We start from the raw sequence: 21,375 nt of genomic DNA on the forward strand, positions 1-21,375 counted from the left end.
CGAACGGCTTTTGTCACCATTGTGTCCATGGTAAGTAGTTTTGGATGCATTGTCTGGAAATGAGCGAACGGCAGGCGGGGGAGTAAGTGGTCGAGGAACAGATTTCTCGTTTGCTTGACTTGGGGAATAGTAAGCTCTTCGACGACCAAGTATTTTTTTATAAGGGTAGAGGAAAAAATTTTGTTGGGAAAATGAAACATCATACTTTCAATTTAAACCCTGTTTTTTTCAAAAACACGACGCAGCATCGGAACTTCAAAGAACGCTCGAATTTAATTCGAATCAAGAGAAAATATAAAAAAAATACAGTTGGAAATAGAAACGGGAGGGTGAAAAAAAAAAAAAGCAAATAACGAGAAGACAAGGGGGTGCAGCGAAGTTTGCAGCGCAAAATTTCGTCCACAAAGTGAATTTGTACAAAGCGACGGGGTTCTTTGAAATTTATTCGTAAAATTAATACGTCGACGCGCGGATCAAATTGATACATTGTAATTTCGCGCCTTTTCAAGCAACAAGTCGTCGCGGTGATTGGCGAAAGCTTTGCGTGCACGCAGACCGACATAATTGCTTTTGAAGTATAATCAAAGCGACGAAATTGCGCCCCGATAAAATTCGCATGACGGGGCATGAACGGTCGAGGCTGGCCCGAATTTTCAAACCACTTCAATCCCGTTAGGCTGCAAACATACCGTAAAAGGATAAATGGCGAGTGTAGCGACGCGTGTGGCCAAATAAATGCGCGCACCACCGTCGCTGTGTTCACAATACATGTGATTGTCAACGACCAGCTACGGGGGTGGACTGCTAAATCACGTTGGATAAAAATATTGCTGAATTTCGTCTACACTTTGCAACTTTAATTTCTAGTCTTAAACTAAATATTCATGATTTACTTCAATGTAACGTTATTCTCTGGCACTGTTATTAAAACGTTTTACTAGACATAAAGCATCGTAAACCACTATGTATATAATATACGTTTGGCTAATGGAAGCATAAATTTTGAAAAACCGAGACAACAAGTCTCTGTTACATCATTCAGACATCCTATCTATGTTAGGGATGTAGACAATTGAATATTTTCGTGGTGAATCAAATTTTCTGGCAACGACTTCGCAATACGTCCTCAAAATACATCCGATCCCCTTGATTTATGTCGAAACTAATCGGGTTGCTTAAAATTACAGCGAACCACTTGGAATTTACCGAGGCAAGATAAATGATGCGAAACTGAGTGGGTCGCTTAAATCCTCTTAATTAATTCGAAGTAAATCCTGCACGCTTGTTTTCCTATCAAATTTTAACTGTTTCACTGTTGAATAAACGATTCGTTTCAGAACACGATATTTTTTACTCGTACATTTGTATAAATGCCTCTGATTTAGATGTACATATATCAACAATTTTTATTTCTTTTAGCAAATTACAATTACGAACATCTGGTGATATTCACAACAAACAACTAATAAGGAGAGTAATTGAATTTTAAAGATAACAATGATTCGTCATTGAAACTATGCAGCAGTTATAACTGATTACTGTATCATCGAAAGGCTTTTGTTCTTCAGAATACTATGCACGTCGTATCTATTCGCGACAGTTACTGATTGCAGTAACATCCTTTTTTCTACTTAAAGCTTCGTCCATTCGCCGATACTCGCTGTGGAACATGCATCGCAGATAGTACGCACCAGTCGTAGCGAGCGCATGCGTTTTCCCAGTTGAAAGTTTGAAAAACGAATCGATATATGAGCACTCTGCCTCGCGATACGATCACTTTCCAAAAAAACACATACACACATTGCTCGTTTTTCCATTATTTTTTCTTGTCGAGTATTGTTCAATTTACGTGGAGTTAAACGTTCAATAAAAATTTAAGGTCAATGTAAAAGCTACATTTATACCAGGTCGAATGACAAAATGATAAGTTACATCTGCGAATCAATTTTTAGAAAAAAATGAAAGTAATTAAATTATCAATCATTCTTATTCACCATTATCAGTATTCGAAATCATAACAAATATATTTGCAATCAGAAATAGTAAACTTTTGAATCGTCTAAGAAATGATAAATACGAGAAAGTATTTTTTCAAAGAGTTATTAAAAGGCAATGAGTCATAATTATTTTGTAAGTTCAGAGTTGAAAAATAAATATTCCTTAAAAAAGAAGCCGACATTACCCTTAGAGTATATTAGGTTAAAGGACAAATATGCTGGGGAAAAAACGATCTCTCGTTCGGATATTCGAATCTCTGGAAACTCCGTTGCTCGTTCTAGTCGCCGTGCCGTGCACGCATTAATGCGTTCGTCATGTGTACGCGTGTAGGAGCGTGCGCGCACGTGCTCTGAAATTCGAAGTTTGAAAGACGAATCGATACACGGAGAGGCTGCGTTACCCGTAGCGAAGGGCACCACTCTACTACGACCCAATGGGACCGCGAGCGTTTTCCCAACCCCTTGGCCCTTCCTATCTTTCCGTTCAGCCCTTCCAACCTTCGCTCCACCCTTTCCCTTACTCACTCTTCCAACGTTTCGTTCCTCTCTCACACTGGTTACGCGTTTCTACCGTCGCAACTTGACAAACCTGCACGCTCGAGCTAGCATAGAAAAATGTCCCGCTCTTCTCGACAACGTCCAATTAACGTAATTTCCAAATGATAGCCGCATCGATCAGCTTGTTACGACTTTCATCGAATCGATAACGTACAGATACATTTCCCGCACTGAAAATACTGAGAATTCTCCAAATGAACGAAACGTCGGGAATAAAGTAGTCGTTGACTCTTCGAACACAACTAAGGCGGAGCTGTCAGCTCTGGTTGAAGGTTCAACACGATCCCACTTTAATCATTCATGACTATTTTAGCAGTAATTCTCAAAACTTTCGGAGTAACCTATGTACACTTCCGCGAACAACCACTGTTACAGCCAATTCATCGTAGAAAATGTGTACAGAACACGCGAGCGAACATCCTGAAGATCGTATCTGTTGTGACACGTGTGTCACCTACAATTTCTCGAAAATTTGGCCCTGCTGCACGCGACGCAATTAACGCCTCGAGGTTAATTAATAGGCACGCCACGGAGAAAGGAGCCCGTAGCCATATCCAGAGGTGGTGCAGCAGACATTTAAGCAAACGAACGTAAACTCTCACGCAAGGTTTATACGGTTGCACAGCACGTATCTGCGTACCCAACAGTGGTATTTACTTGTCAAGGTTTGCAGCGGTGAAGTTTCAGCAATAAAAGTTTCTGTTCTCTTTTATTTAAATTATTGAATATTTGAATCAACCCTTGCACTTGAATTTCACGAATTTGGAAAAAATGACACGGTTGAAATATTGTTTGAGCGTTATCTAATTATCATTATTTTTTTCAGGGTTATTTAAATAAATCTTTTTCCATTACACGGAAAGAATTTCCAAATATGAGACGGTAGGTCATGAGAGGAGAAAGATGATTCTTGTCTGCCAGCACCCCTCTCGTGATCAGCCAAGCGTCTCTACCGAGCGTACGAAGTTAAATGTAAAATTGGCCTCGTTAATTTCGTCGTATGACGAATACAATCCCAGCCGGCTCGTTACGAGGAAACTAATTAGACCTCAAGGAGCGAGGCTCGGCTCGGCTCGTCTTTGGCTTCTCGCGCTCGCAACGCTTATCTTTGACTTGACTCCAGGCGGATCAAGGTATCTTAAACCAGCGTGCACAAATAATATTATTCACTGGGAATCTCTGTTGTGCTGGTTATGTAACCCATAGTTCCTGTTAAACTGTTCACTTCGAGCAGGGTTGACGTTACAAAGAGGATGCATTATGTTTTTTGTAGCAGCGATACTCAAAGGTAGTCCCTGAGGAACGGGAAACTTAAACGAAGGTTTCGAATGACAGATTCAGTTTCCATTTTGCTAGATCGATTACTGGTTAGACGAGGTGTCGAACAAAAGTTGAAAATTAACAAAAAATTGAATTATAGTTGTTGTTCGAACTTATACCGAACGTACGGTGTGTCTGACCATAGATGGACATATACTACTTAGGTTGCCTATCCTTCCCGCGAATTATATCTCAATATATTCTTCTATATATCTCAATGGAAAAATTATTGAGATAACATTCTCCATTATTAATGATATCTGTGCTCTGTGAAACGTTCGATATTTTAAGAATGGTAATAAAACGTAAACGATTTTCTGAACATAATTATTATGGTACATATATATGTACGTTTACAGTCATATATTACAAACCACTAAAAACTGAAGCAGAGGAATAAAATAGAATACGATTGCTGCAGATGTTACCACTTTTCGTCATTCAGTGTCATATTACAGTGACTCAGAGGCAACGAAAATAGACCGATATTTGCTAAACAAAAGAGCAAAACAAGCTTTACGACGAACAATAAATGTGTTTAGTCAGAGTAAAAATTGATTCTTTCTTTAGAATTTGAAAAGTCATTTCGTAGAATCGTCTCTTAATATTTGAATAATATGTCAGGTTGCATAAATGCTGCTAATTGCTGCTTGATAATCAAGATAGAAGAGCCAGTCGGTAAATCGTTAGAAGATACGGAAAGTCAGCCTTCGTAATCATCCGAATGGCACTCGCTAGTATACAAAGTTAAATACAAAATTAGCCTCATTAATGCTGCTGCGAAAGAAGATCTCCTTCCTCGTTAGTGTGAAACTAATTAGACGACTACCATGGCGGACAGACATCTTTGCTTGCCGTTTTCAGATATGTTTCAAACAGCCAGTCTGATAATTCACGCTTTCTAGAAGCGAAGAAACAAGCAACGGACGAGAATAAACAGTTCAAGGATCGACTGACACAATAATTGAATTCGCGTGATGGAACTTCAATTGAAAATGTTGCACTGTCATCGAGGAAGCAGGAGAATCGAACCTTGGCATTCTAAGTTTTTGGTCATCAAACCAAGGAAAGCCAGTGATCAATTCTAGAGTATGGCTTGGTGAATTTGAAAAATCGCGTAATTGGCGTCAAAGGGATCCGATAACATGAGCCTGGCTCCCTGCCAATGGATAAGGAGACCACTTAAGAAGGAAGGACCCCTAAGGGAAAGGGTTCATAGAAATAAGAGGCTGAAGAGGCTTTGATGTATTTCATACATTGAAAAGTAATATTTAAAGAAATAGTGTAATATCTAGAAAGTGAAATAAAAAATTAAATTTAAATTATCGCTTTACTTTTGTAAATTTTTCATTTTTTTACACCATGGTTAAAATCATGAATAGATGAAATTATGTCGTACAATGCAACAACTAATTAGACAGTTTCAAATCTTTCACCGATAATGTACACATGGTAAAAACTTTTCTTTATTCCTTCCATAAATCTCAGTTACTCGTGCACTTTCCTGGACGCGGGAATGCACTCGATCCTCCTCGCAAGGATCTGTTCCTTGCACGTATTTATCTCGAGGATGCTCGCCAACTGAACGAATGAGTTTGTAAAGATGCACTACTATGCGGAGCAGATTTTTATGAAGCAGATAATGGCGTCTGCAATTTAAATCTCGGATAAAAGAAAGAAGAAAGAAGTTTATAAACTTTGGCTTAAGCTGTGCTATGTTTTCGACTCGGGGCTAAAACGTTCTCTTACTTCATACTCTTCTATTTTGTTTCGGATTTTCACCTTAACCCTTTCGATGTTAAACATTCTTAACCGTGTAATCGAATATGCGCTCGTTTACACTGCTTACACGGGTCTCTAACCTTCCACCCTTCCCTCCATCTCTCGTAGTTCCGTTAAAATTCATCGAAACCACCCCCGAGCATAACACACCACCGAGAAAAGTTCACCAGCAATAAATACAAAACTCGAATGGAGGACAGAAGGAATCGTTTCGACCTGCGACCGTGCAATCAATGAAAGATCAAACGATCTTGCCCGGTTCCGGTCGAGAGGGCCAAAACCTACCCCTTACAAACTTTCTCCCTAACTGTAGAAAGCTGACGTAAACGCCGTAATTACCGTGCACTCTGTTTGCACGATTCCGGCTTCGTAATGTGTATTCACTGTTCTCCTTCTTCCCGTGCTTCTTCCTTCTTTGCGCGTAGGTACGCGCAAACAGCCGAGCCGGAGGGTGAAAATACAAAGGGGCGGTCGCGAGTGCACCGAATTTCGGAGTTCGCAGTTTATCTTGCCGCATTTGCCGAGGCTTGACGCGAAAACGAGAGAGACAACGGGAAAAGAACAGGATGATTTTCTTGTTCGTCCTGTATACAACAGAGAATCGAGGAAAAAAGGAAACACTGAGAAAACCGTCCGTGGTGATTGCTCGAGTGGATGTGCAAATTGCGCGAGGACAAAATTGTGGGGTTGGTACGGTTAAGAAAAATTACTTTTACGCGGTGAATCGAGAGGAAAGAAGGTTGATAATAAACAACGAAGAAATCATTTTAGCACCGTATTATGCATTGAATAAAAATAGATAGAAAATTTAAAAATCATTTAATTTACTATAATAAATGAGAAAAACCTTTTCCAAGGGAACTCGAGTTACTTATCCTTCGGTTAACAGTTGAAGGAACAAAGGGAACACGCGATTAATCGTTCCACCTGCAATTGCACATTAATTCAGTCATCCGTAGGTGCAGTTGCATCCATTTGGCCCCGGGGTAGTCGGTTTGAGCTAGAAAATTATAAAGCTGGAATGAACGCGAGCTGTGTGGGTTCCGCGAGGAGCGAAGCGGGATTACAGGTAACCGTGCACCGTCCAATTCGTTTCAAGCGGACCGTAACGACGTTACAAACGAAAAAGTTTCTCGGTTATATACGTTCGTCTTTTTCATTGTCTACCCTCGAAAGCGGCCGACCATCGTTTCTTTTACCCTCGTGGAAGCACGGTAGCAAGGGTGGACGCGGAATTGTTGCCGGACCAGGAACGGAAATACGTTCGTCCGTGGCTTGCCCTCGAAACTTTTTATCGCGCGGCTTAAGCTTCGGGTTTACAACTTCTTCTTCTTCTTCTTCTTCTTCTTCTCGGTTCTGCTTGTGCTTCGGCGAACTGGCTGTGCTAACTCGAAGCACGAAATCGTAAACTCACGAATCAGATTCCAGGGATCTCGATAGCCGGCCGGGGGTCGTCTTGGAATAATCGAAAGACTTGTCTGAGAAGCTTTCGTATCTCGCGAACGAGTGGCCCGTAAATTGCGGAACGTTTCAACGAGGATACTGAATGTCTTCCTGTTTCGTGAAACATACAAGGTGAGCTGTACATCGTGATAAAAATAGTGAGAGAGAGATTCTATGCTTCAACTTAAGTCGGAACGATTGAATAAATCTTTTTGTCGTAGGATTGAAAAATCTAAAAAGGCAAATTTCGTTACAAGTAGTTCAATATTATTTGGTAATTATATAGCATCGAATAAAATAAATTAATCCACTGATACCGTCCAACGCGAACGACTTTATCTTCCAAATACAAGTTACACAGCTTTCCTCCCTCAACTAATAACCCACGAAACGATATCCTTTTTGTAACCCACTAATCGATCGAATCCCAGTGTTCCGTCAAACGAGATTAACTCTAGGATAGGCTCAGGGTGTATCGAACGGACGATGCTCGAGTTAACGAGCTATTTAGCGGAACACGACCGGCTACGTGGCCCTCCGAAAGTTTTTAATCAAAACGCGGGGTACAACGAGCCGGAAACCGATGTTCGGGCGAAGTCTCTTCCTCTTGATCTCTTTTTTTTTTTTTTTATTTTCCCCCGCAACCGGTCCTTTGTGTGGCCATCTACAACAGCGTCGCTGCAATTTCACTCGATGCCTCCTAACGAAGGCTCGATAAAAGGATGTTTATGGGTAAGCCAGGATCAAAGGCGAACGAGCTGACGCGATTAACGAAAAGCTCGCTCGAAACCATGCTTTTGAAGGATCTCTGACCAATGCACAAAGCCACTGCGAACGTACCAGTTATTTCCGTACAGAGTGTTAAGAAAGTAATCTCGATTACTCAGGTGATTCTTCGTATGATATTTAAAGAATATTTGGGAAAGAACTTGTAAAGTGGAACCATGCTTGATGTTCGTTGCAGTTTTAGGTCGCCAAAGGAAGTTCGACTCTACCAGGATCGTGCACCAATGTCCCAGAGGCTTTAATGTCTGCCGGCTGATTATAATCTCGTCAACGAGTTATGCCATTAGAAGCAGGCTTCGCCGTAATGCCACCGCCCGCCCACACCGTCGTACCAGCCTTATCCGTTTCCATACTGGCGGAATCTCTGCCTTGCCAGATAACGTTGTTCTTCCAAGCTTCTTCGTCGTTAGCCAATTAGGTGATTAAAGCACGATTCCTTTTACTAAGCGCGCGAATGTGCGTTCGAAAGAATTATGAGATTTCTCAATAAACGGGTTACATCTTCTGATTATTCTTCCTACTTTCTATCTAGGAACAGTCATCTTTTTTGTTAAATCATAACAAATTTTCAAATTAAAAATTGTATTTTATAGAATTAATCAAAGACTCAATTGTAAGTTCTCTGTTACACCTATTGTAAATCGGGATGATTCGAAATAACTCTCGTTTTATTGTTGAATAGTTTCTAAGGAAAATCGTAAGTACGGTTGGCGATAGCGTCGACCATTGTCACGGTTCGTCGATTCCACCCTAAGAAGATTAGTCGACGCAGTATTATAGTTTGGCACTTCCAAACGCGGCGATTCCGCGCGAGTACGAAACGCGAGACGCTCGCGTAATTATAGAGACGCCGCGTGTTACAACGATTCCCAAGGACGCGTCGCAAAAGAAGATTAATGACGAACGAGGAACGCTCGGTCTTAATTTAATCGCGAAAGGACGAGAATCTTAAACGCGACCTCGTCCCTTCTCATTTTCCTTCTTTTTGTCCTGCGGAACTTCGAGACGATAACACCGGAAGTCGAGAGAAAGAGACGCGTTCGCGAAGAAGAAGAAAAACCGTGGCTAACTCAAAGGAAAAAGCTAAAGAGCCAGAAGGGTGAACGAAAGAACGCTCATTTCGGTTAATGACGCCACTTTCGAGATGTCCCGAAGGAACAGAACCCTTGGTTTATGTAATTTCTTTTTTTTTTTCTTAACTTTGATAATTAGAATTGGTCATTTCAGAAACGGCTTCTCGTGACCAAGAATTCTTCGTTTCGAAACTTGAAAACACATTTGGTACACTGCCCTCCATAATTAAAACGTTGTATCTCATTAATTTCCTCACTTTTGCAAAAATAAAATTTTTGGTTTATCATTTTCGATCACGAAAAAAACTGAAGTTCTAATTCTTCTTATGAAGTTTCTCCTCGTAACTGCTATGCGATATGAACGATCGATTATTTTAACACTATTCGAGTGCTAAGTTCTTTGAACGTGATTGCAAATTCGAGCCTTTAACCTGGCTCGAATGTATTGCGGAAACGTCGAAGTTGTCATCGGCATGCGTTGAAGGAACGTTCGCGCGGAATCGGCCGCGTTGCGCTTTTTCTCTCCGTTTTTGCCGCCGGACATGTCTGACAGCTGTCTCGCCGTCGTGCTCCCGTCATTTTAGCAAACTTCCCTCCAAGTTAGAAGCAAGAACTCGGACACCATAAGCTGGTGAACGTCGTACTCCTTGAAAGCTATTCGTTCTCCAAGCGTTTAACGTAAATTACTTTGCTAATTGCTGTTTGCGAAAGGTTCGTATGTTTGTGCTATGTGTTAACGTAGAATTCTCTGTATCTACTTCCCTCTACTTAGAAAATTTAAATTTTGACCATTTATCAAATTGACTAGAAATTCCTAAAAATTTTTCATTCTCTTTTTCTTCATATTTATTTATTTATTTGAAACTTGTTCAAGCATTCGATCAAAATTGTAATAATTAAACAACTTTCATTAATCTCAAAGGACTAGCCAATTATTATTTCTAATTTTTTCGTACCTGCACGAATCAAACGAATTTCTCAAGATTTAAAATCTCAAAAATTTTCCAACCAGAGCTTCAATTATCGAATTACACTAAAGGGAAAAATTCGTTCAGTCGAAGCATACTAAACCCGATAGAAAATATCGTTTCACTCAGCTGATAAGGAATGGGTGTGAGATATTTCATTTGTAAAAGTGGCCAGCGAATTTCAGCGGGTCCCCGTTGTTATTTCGACGCGAGCATAACCCGGACACGTTCGCGGTGGCAGCCGGGGGCCAAATGGTTCGTGAGTTAAATTAAAAGCAGGAATCGCTGGGAGCCAGTTTCCTTCTTTGATCCATCGACCATCGTGCCGTGGTCGTTATTGGCCCATTCCACGCCAAAATTCATCACTTTTTTCACTCGTTGCCACGAATTTTCTTTAAAATGAAATATAATGTAGATCGCGTGGAATTATCTGAGTGAGGGAATTTCACCCAAAAGTCATCGTTTTTGCCCACTTGTTTGAAAATATACTTCTATTAACGCGGCATCGTATTGAAGCCCTAATACTGTCATTTAGATTTGCCGAAAAACTTTACTGACCCACTCTTAGACAACGACACTTCTCTCGCAATAATCAAATTTGGTTGGTTCGTTTTGTGATTATCTATAAAGAAGTGTCATTGCACGATGGAAACCACGGGAAGGTGGTGGGCTTCTTCCATCGGGACGGTCTAGGAATAGGACAGAATATATCTGATTTTAAACGAAATCCGAGTCATCAAATGATAAAAGTGATCGATTTTACGTGGAATGGTGCTGTTACGAAAATTTGCTCGCGCTTCTGGAAGAAAGGCAAGCAAAATCGAACCCCGAGATATACGCTTCTCCTTCGATGTGGATGGTCTGGCGCACGCGTGCGAACTCGCATGCCCCACGTTCCGCGATGACGTTCTGATTTTGATTGATTTTCGCGCTGGCACAGCTGAGCGAAAGCACCGCACGCATCGGCGAACTGTGCTACGAGAAATTGCACCGGCACGCTCATACACGGCTAGAGGAATTGTCCGCGACAGAGATTGAACGTGGCTGTCCTCTTTCTTCGACTTTTTCACAAGAAAAATACCAGCATTTGCGGAATATATCCTGGGTAACCACGAGCTTGAAACTACTTGATTTGCATCGGCTATTAACTTTCTTATAAATATCGAAATTGAATTATAAATGAAAATGGATATGAAATTTGTAATTATTGGGACAATAATGTTGATAATGAAAAATTTCTATTGCATATAAAACTGAAGGCAAATTTTCAGGTAACCAATTTCAAACGCGAGCGTGGGAAAAATAGTCAACGAGCATTATCAACACATTGTAAAAATGATGGGTGCCGCTTCTTTGATCCTTTTTGTTTAAAGTAACCAAAGCATCACTTGTCATGGCGGGTCGCGTGCATCCGGTTTCAAAGTAGTGGCCATTGGCGTAGCCCGTTGTTTTCTCAGTGTCCACTTACACGGAACGGTTCCACCGATCGCTTTCAAACGAAATATTAGCAGGATCAGAGCAAACGACCCGTTGCTACACGATACTTCCCCGTTTGCCCGCGAAATTACCGTGTACCTTGTGAAATTTATAACATGCTTGAATACGACAGGCTCCAAATTCCCTCAAACGATACCTCCTCGGCTGGAGATTAGAAGAGAACAACATGGATTGATTTACGACACGTTTTTTAAACAAAAGATTTAAACATCGATAAAATTCAATTACCTATATTTATCTACAAGTGAAATAGAAGTTTCAATAAATGAAAAATGATAAACGAGTAGTTTACGAATACGGACCAAGAATTCTATCGATTATTCCTCGTTGCCGGAACTTAGTTTCGAGCGTGTTTCTCGTGCCAGCTAATTACAGGGCAAGAAGAAATTCTGTCCATTTCGAAGACATTAAATTTCGTGGCGTCCGCATTCTACGAATTGCGTAAGATGAAAAGCATCCAAACCGAGCTGACGCGAACATTAATCACGTGGCATTCGGCTAAGAGTGGACATTTAACTTATTTGACAGACAGAGATCGGTTCCGAAAAAGTACAAATTGCCTCCTCCTTTTCGAAGTCGGTTAAAAATAATAAACTTTTACGAAATGTGGTACATTGATTTATGATTTAAAATAAAAAAAAAGGAAAAATACTTGAAACCGCGGTAAAGAAATCTAAATTAAAATAACCATTATTAATAAATTAATAAAAATAGAAGCTACGGAAATTTATATATACGAGAATAAAATGATGAAAAAATGACGAAAGAATGAACAAATTATTAAAAATTATTGTAATAATTAATATAAAAATGTAAAAGTTATAAAAAAATAAATTTCAATAAATATATGAATAATCTAATTAATAAATAAATGAATTATTAAAAATTGTAATATAATAAATTTCATCGTTAGATTATAAAAATTTTAAAAATTTTTACATTAGATATTCATAAAATACGAAAATGAGATGTGTTACTGTAGCATAATGTTCACTATTATTTGTCAGTCGATTTCAGCAAAAAGGTATGATTTTATTAGAGCGTGAAAGTTGAATTGAACTCGAATGTCGGAGGCGTCCCGGGACGTTCTCCCTAGGTGTAGACATTTTTGCACCCGGGTGGTTGTATGAGAACCGTGAATTTTTGTGAGAATGATTTTTGCCCTGTGAACAACATGTCCCCAAGAGAAACATGTTGTACGGAGCTTCACGACGCGAAAGCACCCAAGTCTTACACACAGACAAAAAAGCGCCAAGCGATAAAGTTGCCGTCGCCGTGTCTAACAATAACTGCTCGTTTAAAGCGCAATAAAAACTAGCCAAGCAAACACCAACAATCACGTATCGTTTTTTCTTCTTTTTCTTTCCTTTCATTTAGCGCCCGGCACAAGATTCTTTCGTGGTCCGTCACATTAGATTATCCCCGTGTTACGGGGTTCTATGCAAGGGTGGCCATTAAAATTCACGCGACAGTCCAGCTACGTGACAGATAGGTGGTCGCCCAAAGGGAGAAATTTATCATTCGACGCCATTCTGGTGTAAAACGAAAGACTGGCGAGGGAACAGAAGGAAAGTTTGCTTTTCGCGACAGGTCAGCCAAAGAAGGCTATAAAGCCATAAAAGAAGAATACGATCCTACCTTGAGGTGAAGAACGTACAGGATCTCCTCATTTTCCCGTGGGGCACTAATGTTTCGTGGTTTGCTGATTTAACTGCCCCACAAACCACGGACGACAATGATCCAACGATCGGGCTGCTCGTGAACGACGCTCGTTATCGTCGATGGACGAGCACGAGCGTGCAACAACGCGGTCCCGCAATTTTTTCGATCGAGCGAACATCTGTTAGGACCGGCAACCACAGTGCACCAGCTGACGGATCCTTCTTTAATTGCAGCGAGATCTGACCCAAGACATCAACGTCTCCCAGCAGATCCGTAGATACGAGGAACTTTTTCACCCGGTGAAATTGCTCAAACGAATACAGATGCACTGGATCATCTGGATCATCTGGATATGTCACAACACGTAACGATTAATTGGAAGGGAATACCTATCACTTAAATGAAAAAAACTGTTTTCCTCGACGATCCTTTGACTAGACACCCACCACAAGACCGATCCTCTTTAGCAATGATCGCATGGAACATTTAGACGAAGAAAGATTTGTCTAGAGCCAATGTCCGGAGCCGGTCGATCCGACCGGCAAGCTTCTTGCGAACCAAACACCATAACATCGCAGCCTAAAGCTCACCAGCCAACTTGATCAGCTGAGCACTGATTCATCACGACACTGCACACGGCGGCACTTCGCGAGCAGCTAGCAACGGATCGCACGTGAGAGACGTTGAAGGGATACAAGATCGGCTAGTAATCACTTTCACTCGGTGTCGTTCTGGTCGTCCGCGATTCACCAGCCCAGACCATTTCCCTCGAGTCTCGTCCACTTTTCATCTCTTCGCATCCGTTCATCGGCTCGTCGAAAGACACCTGGACACCCGCGAGATCACGATGAAATTTTAATTGAAAACAATAGCTTTATGTTCGTCTCCATCGACGAGAATGCCGAACGCACCACCACTAGAATGATTTAGCCGCAACTAGAAACGCGTGTTGTTCACGTTTGCGATCGTTACCGCGGAGAAAGTATGCGGCGCGACAACAAAGGCTGTGCGACAACAACCTGTTAATCACCTGGTGGCGTCTCGCGTGTACGAGGCACGCGTCGACCAGTAAGAAAAGCACCACGAGACCGACCTTGTGTACACCGATTATGGTTCACGAGGGCACATCACTTGGTCACACGACGACGCACAGGGTCACGGTTAGACAAGACGGCCGCGCCGCTACCGATCTGCTGGGTACTCTTGGCGACAGCAGGAGAAATATCACACCGATGGTTGCGATTATAATGGCATCCAGGGATGGTGGCGATGGTGGTGGTGGTGGTGGTGACGATGGTGGTGGCGGTGGCGGCGGCGGCGGCGGGTATGGTGGCGATGTGGTCGGTTGGTGCAGCTGGCGGCGGCGGATGGATGTGCCAGAGTGCGGGCTTACGACGGAATGAGAGGAAAGCTCGGCTTAGGAGCGCTACAGCGTGGCATCGGCGACTCCGCGATGAGCGAGAGAGTTGCGCGTTATCGACCCATCCGCGACGCTAGATTCAACCACCGGCACCCAATCTCTCTCTCTCTCTCTCTCTTTCTCCCTTTGCTTCGAAGCGTAGTACGCGCGTCGCGGCGTACAACCGTGAAGCGGCGCGTACTAGCTCTGCCACTCGCGATCCTTCCGCTTTCGATCGAAATTCTTAGCTGCGAGCGAAGTCAAAGGATGAGTACGAAAGTACAGAGAGAAATGGAAATGGTAACCTGTTTTGGGAACAAAATTGAGGAAGAATGATCGACTTTCCACAATTAGTATGATTTGTTAATTGCTAACAAAATGGAAGCGCATCATAGTTTCTCTTTCTCGTGTGAAACGTCAAGAGGTGGGAAAAGAATATTTAAAATGTAATTTGTCACCAATTTCACGAGTTTGTAGAATAGCGAAGAGAATTGAAAAGCTCCGTGACGTTTCTTCGTTCGATCGGTTAAACGAAGAAATTTATTTCTTCCCGTTAATCGACCTCTGTCTGGCGTTACTTGCATAATGGATGAAACGAAATGTCCGCGGCGGTATTCCATGAAACCGAGGCTTTTCCGGGCGCTGTTCAATTTGGAAAAATGGCAGGTTGCTCGATTGAAATCACCGTTCACCATTGTTCGAGCATACTTTTGTTCGAGTATAAGCAAATGGGTACGTTATTATCGATTCATTCGTTGTCCCCTTACAGAGATTTTATCCTTTGTAAAAAAAAAAAAAATATTTCTCTTTTAATAAAAACCATTTCATTACACAAAAAAGAAAATATTCCTTTTACCCAAAAGAATCAATTTTGAACGATGCATGTGTACAGTTCATTTCTCATCATTTTACGACTGCTAGATCTATGGTTTTATGGTTGAATGCAAAGGTATTGTAAGGGGGATCGTAAAATGTTCACAAAGATGGTTGGTCACCGATGATCGGAAAAGGTCCGATGAAAATGGACGGAAAGAAATGAAGGAGGGGGTACGAAAAGTCTTCCGGCTCGGATCAAAACGAAATCGTCAATCGGAACGTGAATACACGCGCATAGAAATGCCTCTTCAATGGCCTCCTCGAAACGACGGGAAAATGGACGCGGTTGAGTTTGATCCTGTGGTATTCTTGCGGTCCTATCGAGCTTTTTTCGATGCATCGCTAAAAAACACTCGGACGATCGATAAAAAAAAAAGGTAAATGAATAAAATACTATCTATGAAGTGTACACTACTCGGTGCACTTATAAAAACAGTGAAGTCGCAAAATAATAAATCTCATATCATTTAACTTTCTTCTATTTCTAACCAAACTGTAGATTTAGAATTGAAAAATTTCGTTACGATTAGGGTGAACAAAAGGATAATTTTCGTGCAAAAAGTTAGGCGGAACGATTGCGGCACACTACAGACGGGAAAAGGGACGACACAGGTGCGAACGGACCGGAAACAAGCGACGAAAGCCGGCAACGATATTGACACAAGCTTCAGTTTAATTTCTCCGCCCGGTAAACATTGGTTTTCCAGCCATGCGGAGTTACATACACGTTACTGTGTCTTGTTCGAGCGACGCGAATGTTAAAAGAATCGAGTGCAATGCCACAGGGACGAAGCGTACGTACTCTCTCGGCCGACAAATTTGCTCGTCGCTTTGCCAGCCATTATAATTGTCTCAAACACCAACACCGTCCGCGAATCGATGAAACGTTTCGCGTTTCGATTGTCCCCGTGTTCGTCGAGATTGCAGCCGAGTTTCGTTTCCGAGATAATTCATTACAATTTTGAAAATCATTTTACGCGAATCGCGACACATGATCGCGTTCCGTGATCTGATTTAAATCAACGAAATTGCGAGTAATAGTACAGCATGCTGCAAATATTTGCGTGCATACCATTTTCAACTATACAGCAAGGATTTGTAGAATTTTCAACATAATCTACAGATTTTATCGTTTTGTTTAAAGGTATCAAATAATTTTCGATGTTAATAGTGATTACACTTATTAGTAACAGAGGGTTTACGTTTTGAAACTGCTCGACCACGGTGTTAATTAGCATAGCTTCTGGTTAATATGGGGAAATGTTATAAGCTTAAAAACGACCACGATTACAAAGTCCAAATTTTAAAAGATTTGACGTGAAATGTTCATCGGACATTGCCGTCAGAGAGGGATCGTTCGACCAGCTAACCAAGATACGCTGGAAAGATATGCGAGGCGTATTTTAGCGGCGATCGTAGCATTATTCACGGAGGGCAGGCGTGTAGTTAAAGCAGCCATTGCTCGTCGAGAGCGCATTCGTCCGCGAAACGTGCGGGAAAAAATATTCCGCGTGTCTTCCAACAAATATGCGGCTGCACACCCACGCGCGGCCAGAACTTTCGTTAGAGCAAAAACTGGTAACGACCGAGCGTTGATATACGCTCGCGCCGGGTCGAATTTATTTATCAGCTGGTCGTGCAGGCGTTACGATATTTCAAAAACGTTCTGCCATGGACCACCGATACGCACCGCTTCCGCTCCACCAAGTATTCCCGCCTACACCCCGATAACGATCGCCCCCTCTGTATCGCGTATTATTAATTAATGAGCATGGCCGCCTGCTTCGGATACCCTGCTCCAAGCGTAATCAACGAATCGACGCAACGAATTATGTGCGAATGTTTTAGTTCGACAGCTGCAATTTGTTAGATTATTTTGCGAAGATTAGTTTCGGAATACTTTTTATCTTATATCATTTGTGTGTTAATTCGTGTACTTCGTTTAGATTTAAAAATGATGTACATACTCCTTACTGGTTAAAAAAGAGTTAAAAATCAATTGAATGGGTATAGAAATATTCAATTAACCAAGGCGAAGTTACAAATTATAAAACAGCACAATTAACATCGACCATCCAATAATTTACCAATCGAATTTTCAGAGACAGTAATTCGACATGTTTGATAACGTTCATTACCGGTCCGCGCAATTTTAAGCTTCGATATAATTAACGCCGCGTATCGATACGTCGCTAATTACTCGAAGTTGCTCTCCGTGGTCGTGAACGGAACCGTTTTCAAAATAAATTTATTAGAAAACCCCTTGTTGGACAGTGCGAAAATACAACATCTCCAACCGTTCGTTACTGTCACGTTTCAAAAGCATAAAGAAAAACAAAATGATTGATTGTAATTGACACTACGCGATTACCGATCAGTTTGTTAAAACAAACCGAGAACGTGAAAAGCATATAATTCAATGACTTTTTATTCACAACTAACAAACGGTAGACCGCCGTAAACTTTCTATTATCATCCCTGTCCAAGCACATCACATGCGTTTATTAACACGATCACTGGTACACAAATTCAATGAAATAAAAGAATCGTTCTTTTACATCGAATACTTCATTCCGAAATATAACACATCTAGAATGATTTGTCACAAAATTTCATGCTTAAACTTCCTTAAAAATGATTAAATAAATTTTTCATTACTATGTTTAGTACAGAACGACTGATTGTTTATTAAAACGTACAGCAAATTCACTCGAAATCTAGTAGAGTTTCCTAACAAATGTTAATCAGAATATTTCGCAGTGAAGGCTATTGGTAATTTAATACAGAATTTACAGAAAGTACAGCTAATTAACGCGTAATACAGCTTCAGTTTCAATAATTCTGACCAACAGCTATAAACCTTCAAAATGAACCGTGCAGTTCGAAATCTGTTTCAAACAATTCGTAGATACAATTCTAAAATAACCCGCTTAAAACGTTGGTAAATGATGAAAAATAAATTAGCATAAATAGCCAATAAGTAAAAAGATATAATTAACGAAGGTTCCTATTTAACGTGGAACGATGAACGAACGTTTCGAGAATGATTTGCAATTAATGCTCCTGAAACGGTGCTAATACTGGCCGTGCTCGTTATTATTGCTATTATCATCGTAATTACTATTATTGCCGATGCTAATTAAATTTAAGCAATCTGAAGCTCGCGTAAACGAGAGCAACAACGGTGAAAGAGTACCAGTAATTTTGTACGTTGTCCAAATCACTACCGCGTTTAATGATTTGTAACTTTGTTGTCGGATTCTTCAAATCTGATTCACAACTCAAAGTGCATTCATTTTTTCTTTTGCGTAAATTATACGTAAATTAATAAGGTTTTCTTGACACAGAATAACATAGGAAATAAGTATGCTCATCGAAGAGAGACACACGGAGCACGTGCTAAGTTGATTCGTCTCATTCCTTTGCAATTCCAAGAAGCCGTATCAACTGGTCCCGCTTGGTTGTCGCATCGTCGACAACGACCACGACGACGACGACGGCACCTTCTTCTATTTTCGATCGACGAGTTGCATAACCAGACTCGACGAGGAGAAATAGAAACGGGGTGGGAATAGAGCAGTCGAAATGTACGTTTCGCTACGAGTACCTAGATTTTAGACTTTAGAGCAGATCAAATTTTAAATTCGAAACTTTCACATTTCTTTGGCACTGAATTATTTATTATCTGCAATTTTCAATCGAAGTAAGTTACGTGAGAATAAATAATTTTTTCTCTCGTTTATAGTAATTATAATATTGCGATTTCAGTTGTAGCCCACAACTAAATTTCTTTGAAATTAATCGAATTCTACCATAGAAGAATTGAAAAATTATCATAAATATATCGATAAATTATTGACACGAAATAGTGCTTGTTAGAAAGAAAAAAATATGAAGATAGTGAATTTAGTTGGCAATCTAATACTAATAATTCTATAGACAAGGTATTGTACTTTGTAGAAGAGAATTTCGATCGCTTAACGAGCAGTTCGAAGGGTGCGTTGTAATTCACGCCTGTTTTGCATAATGCAACCGCGGCAATAAGGCAGAAGCCTTGGTGTTGATCAAAAGGCCTCCTTCAACGGCAGCATGGCCCGTGGCGTACACGTTATCGTCTACAGAAATAACATAGGCGATGCTATTACAACCTTCGGATAGGACGCGAAGAGAGGGTGGAAACACAACGTACGTTAAGGGGGCGAGCCGTAATCGAATTTCATGCGATACTTCTGAGCGACGCGAGGCGACGCGACGCGGGGCGACGCTCTTTTTACTCGCGACAACGTGCCAAGGCTCGAAACCGATGGCTCGAATAACCAATTCCTTCGACGACAGCCACGCTGATCGTCCGAAGGACGCGAAGATTTATCGTGACGTGAATCGAACGGGAATCGAGTGATGTACGAGTCGAGTTCGGGAAAATGGAGGAAAATCGTGGCAGTTTTTAGTACACCCCTGTCGCCTTCTTCTTCTTTCAACCTTTACATTCGATCGAAAGATGTTTAACTTCGTTTTTAAAGGATTAATTGCGCAAGGGAGAACGTGAAACGTAGACGTTAAGAATTAAAGAGAAATATTTCGTCCAATTTCTTTCACGATACATTCGCAACATCTTCAAAACGATGTTGTCAACTTTCATGCTAGAAATAATATTGCGAAATCGTTGGATCAGACATTCGTCACCTTTATCGTCGATTCGTATCTTTGAATCCAATTACACAGGGAGCAACTACGTACGTCAAACATCGATATACCTAGTTTCTACCTGGTCATCGATCACCACGGATCGATCGTTGCTCGATCGAAATGGCTTGCAACGTGTAACAGGCTTACAACGAACGGATGCTCGCACTTGGACGAATTATATATGCGGGATATAATAAGCTGCCGGTCCTCGAGATATCGACGAGTTATGGCCGCTCTAATGGTTCATAGCGGTTGATTTATCACGCGGCATCCACGCGGGTCGAACGCATTTCCCTTTGGCTGGCGTGTGCCATAAAGCCTGGCCCAACATCGCCTGCCTTCGTCGTTACAATCCTGGATCCTTGATCACTCGTGTCAGTCTCGGAAGTTTCTTATTCATCTTAAAAAATGAATTACGCGCGAGGGTATCTTCGTCTTACGAAATGGAATCTTGTTTCAAGAAGAAACAATGTTTAAATTTTCTTTAAACATTCTTTCATAAAAAACAAAGGTCCAATTCAAGATGATGCATTTCGAATGGATCTCATCTGCAATAAAGGTTAAGTAACCCTCTTATGCATGATGTCAATCAACGATTTCTCTTCCTGATTATCTAAAATCAATTCACCTACGAACAGAATATTCTGTCCGTACACCAGCATCGATACACAGGGCCGTCTCTTTTATCCCATGTTTCAACCGTAGCGGAAATTCAACACAGAGGCAGCCGAGAGTTAATGCGTTATAACTGTTTCCTCTCGCCATTACGAAGCGAAAACGATGATCGCGCGACACAGAACGCGTCGCGTCATCGAGCAGTCAGTTCGCGTATTCATTCCGCGCCACGGGCGATAATCGATAGCCGGATGGAGGAACGAATAGATTGTCAGATATCGACGATGAACATCAAAAGGTAAAACGATCAAAGTCGCGTTTTGCGGTGGGTGTCGTTTGGTGGGTGGTCGTTGCTTATCGCGTATAAACTTTCGATTTAACCCTTCCGGCCTACGTAAAACGCGTGAATAATCTGTCCGCTATCAAAGTTTCCGTAAAAGCTTAACGCTAATCAACAGTGAAAATCCGTTTCCGTTTTCTATTACGATAAAGTAACTTTATGGATGTTACCTTGTTTAGCGACAAGTTTCGATACGGTCAGGTTGTCGTAAATAATTTTCCGAAATGCTGCAGATTAATCTTGCAAATTAACGCTAGGATAGCGGGCAAAGCAAGGTGAACCGCGCGTTCGCTTTTCCGTGGCCGGTCAAAGTTTTTCGTTTGCGTAAACGTCGACGAAATGTTTCGTCGTCAAAGAGTTCCAGCTACGCAAA

The 21,375-nt window shown here is 41.2% G+C and overlaps 1 protein-coding gene across 5 annotated transcripts in view; it reads right to left on the reverse strand.

The window, feature by feature from the left end:
* The window catches only part of LOC117602758 (uncharacterized), a 252,903-nt gene that overhangs the window by 203,590 nt on the left and 27,938 nt on the right, over nucleotides 1-21,375 (reverse strand). Inside the window, exon 1 of one of the 5 annotated variants that reach the window (XM_034321162.2) lies at nucleotides 13,063-14,740. The exons of the other annotated variants lie outside the window; for them this stretch is intronic. The gene's annotated coding sequence lies outside the window, so the exon portion shown is untranslated. Of the gene's footprint in view, nucleotides 1-13,062; nucleotides 14,741-21,375 lie in introns of those variants that run through there. 5 annotated transcript variants of the gene reach the window in all.

This window comes from Osmia lignaria, chromosome 12 (assembly GCF_051020975.1).
Source record: "Osmia lignaria lignaria isolate PbOS001 chromosome 12, iyOsmLign1, whole genome shotgun sequence".
Classification (NCBI taxonomy): Eukaryota; Metazoa; Arthropoda; class Insecta; order Hymenoptera; family Megachilidae; genus Osmia; species Osmia lignaria.